General features: G+C 41.9%; 1 long non-coding RNA gene across 1 annotated transcript; it reads left to right on the forward strand.

Moving 5' to 3' along the window:
• The first annotated feature begins 1,019 nt into the window (after nucleotides 1-1,019).
• LOC119472780 lies at nucleotides 1,020-2,596 on the forward strand. The gene is made up of 3 exons (XR_005201967.1): nucleotides 1,020-1,090; nucleotides 1,206-1,292; nucleotides 2,441-2,596. It is a non-coding gene; the product is annotated as an uncharacterized LOC119472780 (long non-coding RNA).
• The last annotated feature ends 6,032 nt before the right edge of the window (nucleotides 2,597-8,628 follow it).

The following is an 8,628-nucleotide window of genomic DNA, read 5'->3' on the forward strand; positions in this document are numbered from 1 at the left end:
CACCTCAATATTCTTTGGTGCCGTTCAGAAAGCATGATAACATTTATTTTCTCATTTTAGTTAGCTACATAGCGCCAAGCTTAACATGCAATGGCATTTGCACAGTAAAGATCTATGGGGTCAGCAAAGGGAAACCTCTCCTCTCGGTTTCCTGTTCCGCGGCTGAAGCAGGCTATGGAAACATTGACCATCTATAAGAGAGGACCTAAAATAATGAAAAGATAGCTTAGAGGAAATCTTGCCATGTTTCTTTGAGCCTGTGGGAAACTCCTCACTTTCCCACAAATGAAGAGAGAGTTTAGAGGAAGACAGGAACAGGAGGAAGCTCTTCTATACTTCTGAGCCACACGTGAGATGCCTGGAGGAGCTTCCTAACCTGAAGGCTTCTGAGGCATTGCAGTACTTCCAAACAGTGCTGACTATTTGTCAAGGGTTGTAGTTCACTTTTGGAGAGAGAGTTCACTATTTCTTTTCTTTCTTCTTTTTCTTTTCTTTTCTTTCTTTTCTTTTTTTCTTTTGAGATGAAGTTTTGCTCTTGTTGCTCAGGCTGAAGTGCAGTGGCATGATCTCGGCTCACTGCAACCTCTGCCTACTGGGCTCAAGCAATTTTCATGCCTCAGCCTCCCAAGTAGCTGGGATTACAGGCATCCACCATCATGCCCAGCTAATTTTCATATTTTTGGTAGAGGCGGGGTTTCACCATGTTGCCCTGGCTGGTCTCGAACTCCTGACCTCAGGTGATCTGCCTGCTTTGGCCTCCCAAAGCACTGGGATTACAGGCTTGAGCCACCGTGCCCAGCCTGGAGAGCCCATTTCTTCACCAGCTGCCACTTCCTCCCTTTCTGACCTCTGCTCCCTCTGAGGACCCACCTTCTTTATGCAGCCCCTCCTCCTGCCGGGTACATGGCCACCACCCCAGCCCCTGATCCTGGCTGGAACGGCTTGGGTGGTGGCCCCTTTTCCTCCTATCACAACAAAAGCTCTCCAGCTCCGCCTCCCCCACACTAGTCTCTCTGTATGAGGTGCCACCATTAATCAGACCTGCTGAGCTGGGCAACCAGGCATGGCTGTTGACAGGCATCTTGTTGAGGTCAGTGAAGAACAAAGCTCTACGTGTTTTTAAAAGCAGACTTTATTTAAAAATTTGCCCTTAAGAAGCAACCAGACGGGATTCATTCTTCTTAAAGTGGACTTTTGTTCTTGAGCAGCACCCAAGCGGTCTCCGAGGATACACGGAAGCAAATGGGCCTGCAAAGCTTTGGCCGGGGGACAAACCTGTTGCTCCACTTGGGGTGAGTCCATGCGTCTGAGCAGCAGGAGGTGGGTGGGGTCAGTCCAGAGAGTCAAAGCCTAGGAGGTGAAGCCTCTTCATTTGTCTCCGTCCCAGATTCAGGGTCTCCTGGTTCCTGTTAGTGTCTTGTGAAAGGTTTAGACACTTCTAAACCAAAACTGAAGTAAAGGAAGAAGCTGTGTTTAAGCAGGAGATATTTGCACGTTCTCTCCTCTCCCTATAGACCTAAATCATATTCTTTCTCTGAGGCCCAAAGCTGCATCTCCTTCATGAAACTTCCATGAACCCTGTCTGCCTTCTCTCCTGTGTTCTCCAAGCTTTGCTCTTCACTCAGTAACTGTTCCACATTACCAGCTGTTTAAGATTTTTCTGGGTCAAAGGGTGAGATTATTCTGGCTCAACTTGGTCAAGCTGGGGAGCTGCATGGTTCCTTGAATCCCCTTCCCTGGGTTAGAGTTGGTTAACAGAGACCTATGTGAAATTTGGAAGGCAAGGCTGAAGTGTTGACCATTACTCTCAGAAGTTCATCGTGGCCATGTCTGGTGACAGATGCAGAGCTGCCCGAGGCTCCCAGGTATGCTAGCTTTCCTTCCTTCCTTCCAAACTGCTGGCCTGCTGACCAATGGCAGTTCCAAGCCCAGCACGAGACTGGGGACCCACAGTGGTGGACGTGACTGAGGCACAGCTTCCCTGACCCCTCTCCACAAGACCCACTTTGTGGTCTCAAGGGGAGGCTGCCTGCCCTTGGCTTCTCAGATTTCCCTGTGAGCTTGGATTTTCTACCATGCCAGCACATGAGGAGGTCTAGTTGGTGACCCTTTATAGATCCTCCCACTTTGTCTTCCAAGTCTTCTCTTCCTTAGCTTCTTCCACATTTCTGTGAGGTTTAATTCTAGTTAAATCCGCTATCCCTAAAACATGGTGTTTTCCTGGTTGAAACTTGATGGATACATCAGTCAACCCTCCCAGTCCGTGAGCATGCTAAGGGAAGGGCCACGCCCTTTTTTGAACTTTTTAATGATGTCCAGGACAATGCCAGTTACAAGTAGGTTGTCAATGATATTTGTTGATGGCTAGATGGAAAAAAAGATTGTCCCCTACAAATTATTTTGGATAAATGATATCTTCTCATTGCTTTCCTTCTCCCAGAACTGGAAGATGGAGACCCCAAGACAGTGTAGAAAGCTGGCTGCTGGATTCCTGGGCAGGAGGTCTTTTGGCTACAGGTGAACGCTTTTCCTGAAGGTGTCAGCTCTTCGATGTGAAGATCCAGCATTACTTCTCAGGGCTGTGTCGCAGGAAAATGAAATGCAAGCTCATGATTGAATCTGCTCCCTCTTTCCCTATCCACCCAGCTGACCAATTTTCAGAGATAAACTTTTTCAGAAGAAATTAATCTCTGGTCGTGCCCAGGCCCTTGTTTCACACGTGGCTGTCAGAACTATTAGCTTTTCATGTGAGTAACAGTATGGAGACTCCTGGAATTTCTAGTGTTTCTTGTGCTCATGGAGTGAATGTGCAAGTCTTCCCAAGAGGCAAGACAAGATCTGGGGGTGTGCCTGCTCAAAGAGTAAGTCACACAGGTTACACGCAGTCTGCACTCCTGCCTCCTGCCCTCTTTTCTTCTGGTCACAAGCATGTTCTGGAGCTTTATAGGCTTCAAAGGTCTATGCTAAGTACTGACAAAACAGAGAGGGCAACCTGAAGGTGGAAATGATGCACATGGCAGAACTGCGATGTCAAAAACAATGCTTCGAATGTTTCATTGCTCAGAATTATGTTTGCTATAGGTTTGGGGTAGACATCCAGGAAAGAAGTTCCATCTTACTTTTTGTTTTCTTGAATGTTTATTTTAAGTCAGTGTTACATTGTTATCAGCAATGTTTCTGCGTTTATTTAGATGATCTCTCCCTCTCCCTCCTCGCTTTTTTCTCTTACCATTGATCTTTTAATGTGGTCAATTACAGAGTTTTTAGTGTTAAGTCACTTCTTCATTTCCTGAGAAAAACCCATGGTGTCTTAATCTTACTTACACAGCGTTGGATTTCATTTGCTTATTTTTTGTTCAGGAATTTTACATCTACGCAATGAGCAAGACTGGCCTTTGTCTTTCTTACCCTGTCCTAGTCTGGTTTTGGTATCAAGACTTCCTGTGTTTATAGAATACATTGAGAAATATTAGCACTGTTTCTTTTCTTTGAAATAGCAAACACAGGAATGATTTATTCCTTGACTTGGCAGAATATGGATATAAATTCTCTGGATCTGTTAGCCTGTTGGGGGTTAGATTTTTTTTTTTTTAATCTGAAGATTCCATTTTTGTAATGGGTACAGGACTATGGATCTTCCACTTACTCTCAAGTCAGCTTTGAAAAGTTTTGTTTCTCTAGGAATTTGTCAATTTTATCTAAGTTTTCAAATGTATTGGTAGGAGTATTTTTTTTTACAGTTTAATATTATTATTATTATACTTTAAGTTCGGGGGTACATGTGCAGAACGTGCAGGTTTGTTACATAGGTACACACGTACCATGGTGGTTTGCTGCATCCATCACCCCCGTCATCTACATTAGGTATTTCCCCTAATGATATCCTTCCCCCATCCCCCTCCACTACCTGCTATCCCTACCCTAGTACCCCAACCCCCCGACAGGCCCTGGTGTGTGATGTTCCCTCCCTGTGTCCTTGCGTTCTCATTGTTCAACACCCACTTATGAGTGAGAACATGTAGTCTTTGGTTTTCTGCTCACCAAACATCTAAACCAGACTGGTGGCTCTGGGTGGTATGCTGTTTTAGTGATGACCATTACACATGATTTTTCTTTTTCTTTTATACTTTAAGTTCTGGGATACATGGGCAGAATGTGCAGGTTTGTTGCATAGGTATGCATGTGCCATGGTGGCTTGCTGCACCCATCAACCCATCATCTACATTAGGTATTTCTCTTAGTGCTATCCCTCCCCTAGGACCCCACCCCCTGACAGGCCCCAGTGTGTGATGTTCCCCTCCCTGTGTCCATGTGTTCTCATTGTTTAACTCCCTCTTATGAGTGAGAACATGCAGTGTTTGGTTTTCTGTTCTTGTGTTAGTTTGCTGAGAATGATGGTGTCCAGCTTCATCCATGTCCCTGCAAAGGACATGAACTCATCCTTTTCTGTGACTGAATAGTATTCCATGGTGCATTTGTGCCACATTTTCTTTATCCAGTCTATCATTGATGGACATTTAAGTTCTTTCCAAGTCTTTGCTATTGTGAATAGTGCGGCAATAAACATACATGTGCATGTGTCTTTATAATAGAATGATTTATAATCTTTTGAGTATATACCTAGCAATGGGATTGCTGGGTTAAATGTTATTTCTCGTTCTAGATCCTTGAGGAATCACCACACTGTCTTCCACAATGGTTAAACTAATGTACACTCCCACCAACGGTGTAAAAGCGTTCCTATTTCTGGTGTGGAGTAGTTTTAAAAAGTATCTTATCTTTTAACGCTGTCTTGAATCTAAAGCTATATTTCCATTTTTGTTCCTAAATTGCTTATTTGTGCATTCTTTCCTTTACAGGAATTTGTTTTTATTAATTGAAAAAGTACAATTATTATTTATGGGGTACAATGTAATATTATAATATCTGAGTAGACACTGAAATGATTAAATCAATCTAATTAACATCTTCATCACCTATGAAATTTGTCTATTTTATTATTCTTTTAAAAAAGTTAGTCTCTGCTTTTGTTGATTTTTTATTATTTCTCTTGCTATGTTAATTGTGCCTCCTACATCTTAGGGTTTGTGTCCTTTATCAGTTCTGGAAAATTCAGCCGTTATCTTCAGATTTTGCCTCATTTGTATTCCCTGTCTCTCTCTCTTTTTTTTTTTTTTTGAGACAGGGTCTCACTCTGTCGCCAAGGCTGGAGTGCAGTAGTATGATCTTGGCTCACTCCAATCTCCACCTCCTGGGCTCAAATGATCCTCCCTTCTCAGCCTCCTGAGTAGCTGGGACTACAGGTGTGCACCACCACACTTGGCTAATTTTTAAATTTTTTGCAGAGATGAGGTCTTGCTATGTTGCCCAAGCTGATCTTGAACTCCTGGGCTCAAGGGATCCTCTTGCCTCAGCCTCCCAAAATGCTGGGGTTATAGGAGTGAGCCACCATGCCCGGTCATGGATTCCCTGTCTTCTCACCTTGGATTCTGGTTAGGTGTCTGCCAAGTCTGCCTACATCACTTCCATTCTTTCTTATTTTCTGTTCTTGACTCTGTTCATTGCATTCTGGCTAGATTTTCTTTAAAACTTATCTTTAAATTAATGAATTCTGATTTTAGCTTGGTCCAGTCTTCTGAAAAATCCATTAGGAGTTTGAGAAAAAAGAACTGAATTAACTAAGAAGTGGAAATTTCAAAGCAGCTCCACTGCCACAGCCTGCTCTGGAATAAGAAGGCAATATGCTGCTCCACTAAGCAACTTGCTGGGAAGACTCTTCTCTGTGCTCCTGAACACCTCAAAGCCACTGCCATTTGACTGTTGCACCCAATATTTATTTGTTACCTCCTTTTGAAAACCCACCTCCCAAATCACCTGACTTCTAACCGTAAACGCAGGCCCAGTGCTATAAGAATTCCCCTTTGACTTCATTTCTCAAGCTGTTTTTGAGACCTTATTTTTCCTTGCCTGGAAAGAGTATGAGTAAACTCAGCTTTGTTGACACAAGCTTTCCTGGTAATTTTTGTGAGGACACTAACAATTTCTTATTTACAACAAATGTATTTTTTCATTCCTAAAGTATCTGTTATTTAAAATAGTCTTTTGCTGATTTTTAAATTTTTATAATTCTATATTTCATGCCTTCAAATATTTTTCTACACAATTTAGCTGTCTGATGATTTTAATAGCTGAAGATCTCGTATGGGGGAGTTCTTATGTCATTTTTGTTTCTTTAAACTCATACTCATGGTAACTTTTTCTTTATGAATTTGATCTTCGATTGTGGAGCTCAGATTTTTTTCCACTTCGTATGTGGAAATCCTGAGAGCCTCAACTGGGGATGTTACTCTAGAGATTTGTACGCCTGATGCCTTTTTGTTTTTAGAGATTTTGTTTTTAGAGATTTCCCTTCAGCCATATTTTAAAAACAGCATAAAGTCAATTTTAGCAGGATCTACCTGTGTAGAGGGAGAGGTCTTCTCAGTCCTGTGGATGCAGCCCTCCCTGTCTCTTACTCTTTTCCAATACTGTTTCCCTGGGTAACTCAGCCTGATTGAGCCCATGGAGTAAGTTCACCTCTAGTGTCATGTTTTTCTGGACCAGTAGTGAACTATAATTCTGCACTGGTTATACATAAGTGTAGATGAAGGAAGAAAGAAAGACTGCTCTAGCAAGCATTCTTGGCACTTCTCCGTAAATGTCACAGACTAAGACTTGAAAAGTTTTCAGGGTTGTAAGCTTTCTCCCACACAGCCCAGAAATAGTATGTGGTTCATCTTGTGCCTACTTCCTTCTAGGGCAGATTTTAGACTGTCCTGGGGTCAAACCCTTTTAACTCAAAAGTATTCCATGTTGGAACTAACTATAGAATGTTAACACTGAGAATTAGATTTCTAACCCAACAATCTAGGATGAGAAGTCCTATTCATTTTAAGCATAAAAGTAGGGAGTGAGATGTGGCCAGCTGCACTCACCATGCTGGCGTGCTCACCACCGAGCTCTTCTGTAAATGCCAATGCCGGCCTGGGCCATGCTGTGTGCATTTCTGTGTCAATTTTTCTTTTTTCCCCTGTCCCCCCTTTCCCTCCTGTTTTACATCTTCTTTGTCCCTTATCACCTGTTCTCTCTCCATCTCTTTTCACTTTGTTCAAGATGTTAATTAAGTTACCTAATATGACACATATTAAAAATAAGCGAGAACAGAGTTCCAGTTAACCAGGTTTGAACACGCTGTGTATCTTTTCTCCCCTCGGAAGTCCCATTAAAATGATAGTGAAGGAGTAACACATCAAACCCACAATAATTAAAAGAAAAAGAGGGAAGATTTCTGCAGCTAGAAGTCAGTACTTTGAAAATTGAAAGAAAAAGGAAGAAAAATAAATGGCTTACATCTCAGAAATGATTGCCACCTAAGCTCTAGATGGAAGGTTGAGAGGGGTGGGAGATGGGGTGGAAAGAGAAGTATTCTTGTCATAGAATTCTGGAAAAACTCAGGAATTAGAGCATTGTGTCAGGATGCAGGTGGGTTGAAAACAGAACTGTTGAAGGCAAGTTTTTAAGGAGAAACAAGGCTTCAGATTGCTTCTTCTACCTCATATAAGGAGACAATCACATATTTCTTATCCTGAGACAAGGTGAGAGGTTTATTTTGGGCACTTTGAACTGAATAAACTCTGGATTTGGTGACATCAAGTGTAGCTGAGGGGTGTGGATGTAGAATTAATACTGAAAAACAGGGATAAAGTGGAAATCAACATCCCAAATTGTAGAATCCCCAGTTCACCTCAACTCCCAAGACTGATAGTTGGGCTTACAATCTCAATTATGAGATCAGAAGTCCTCTTTCAGAAAACTGGCCCAAGATGAAATATTTTAAATACCATCATTTATGGCTTTATTGAAAATCATTCTATAGTAAAGCCATGTCTATAAGCCTTGCTTTTTTTTGAGCTGGATTCTTGCTATGTTGTACAGGCTGGAGTGCAGTGGATAGTCACAGGTGCCATCATAGTGCACTGCAGCCTCAAACTGCTGGACTCAAGGAATTTTCCTGCCTCAGCTTCCTGAGTAGCGGGACCACAGGCATGTACCACTGTGCCTGGCTATGAGCTCTGCTGTTACAGTGGTTCTTCTTAGTGTCTTATTTGTAAATATGAACAGACAGCCAAGACCAACCACGCCTCTATATAAAACCTTTAACGGAGTAACAGAGATTCAGACAGAAAGAAATAACAATGCAGGACACAGACAACATAGGTACAAAATAATATTAAGAAAGTAAATGTAACGAATGACTTTAGAGAGATAAGAGAAGATACTGCCTATGGGGAACAAACATAGGATGCTATGCAAAAGAATCAAACATAACAAGAAAAGGAATTTACACATCCCAATATATGATAGCCAAAACCAAAAAAATTAGCTGGTGAAATTGACATATATCCAGAAAGAAATATGGAAGGACAAGGACAGGAAAAGTGAGTGGGGGAAAAGATAAATAAATAGAGGATCACATCAGAAGATCCAAACTGTAGACATTTCAGAAAGAGGAAAGATGGAATGAAGAGATAAACGAATCAAATTTTTAAAAATTTAAACAATTAAGAAAGCATTTCCAGAACTGAATGT

The sequence above is a fragment of the Cebus imitator genome, unplaced genomic scaffold (genome assembly GCF_001604975.1).
Source record: "Cebus imitator isolate Cc_AM_T3 unplaced genomic scaffold, Cebus_imitator-1.0 Scaffold6, whole genome shotgun sequence".
NCBI classification, from domain to species: Eukaryota; Metazoa; Chordata; class Mammalia; order Primates; family Cebidae; genus Cebus; species Cebus imitator.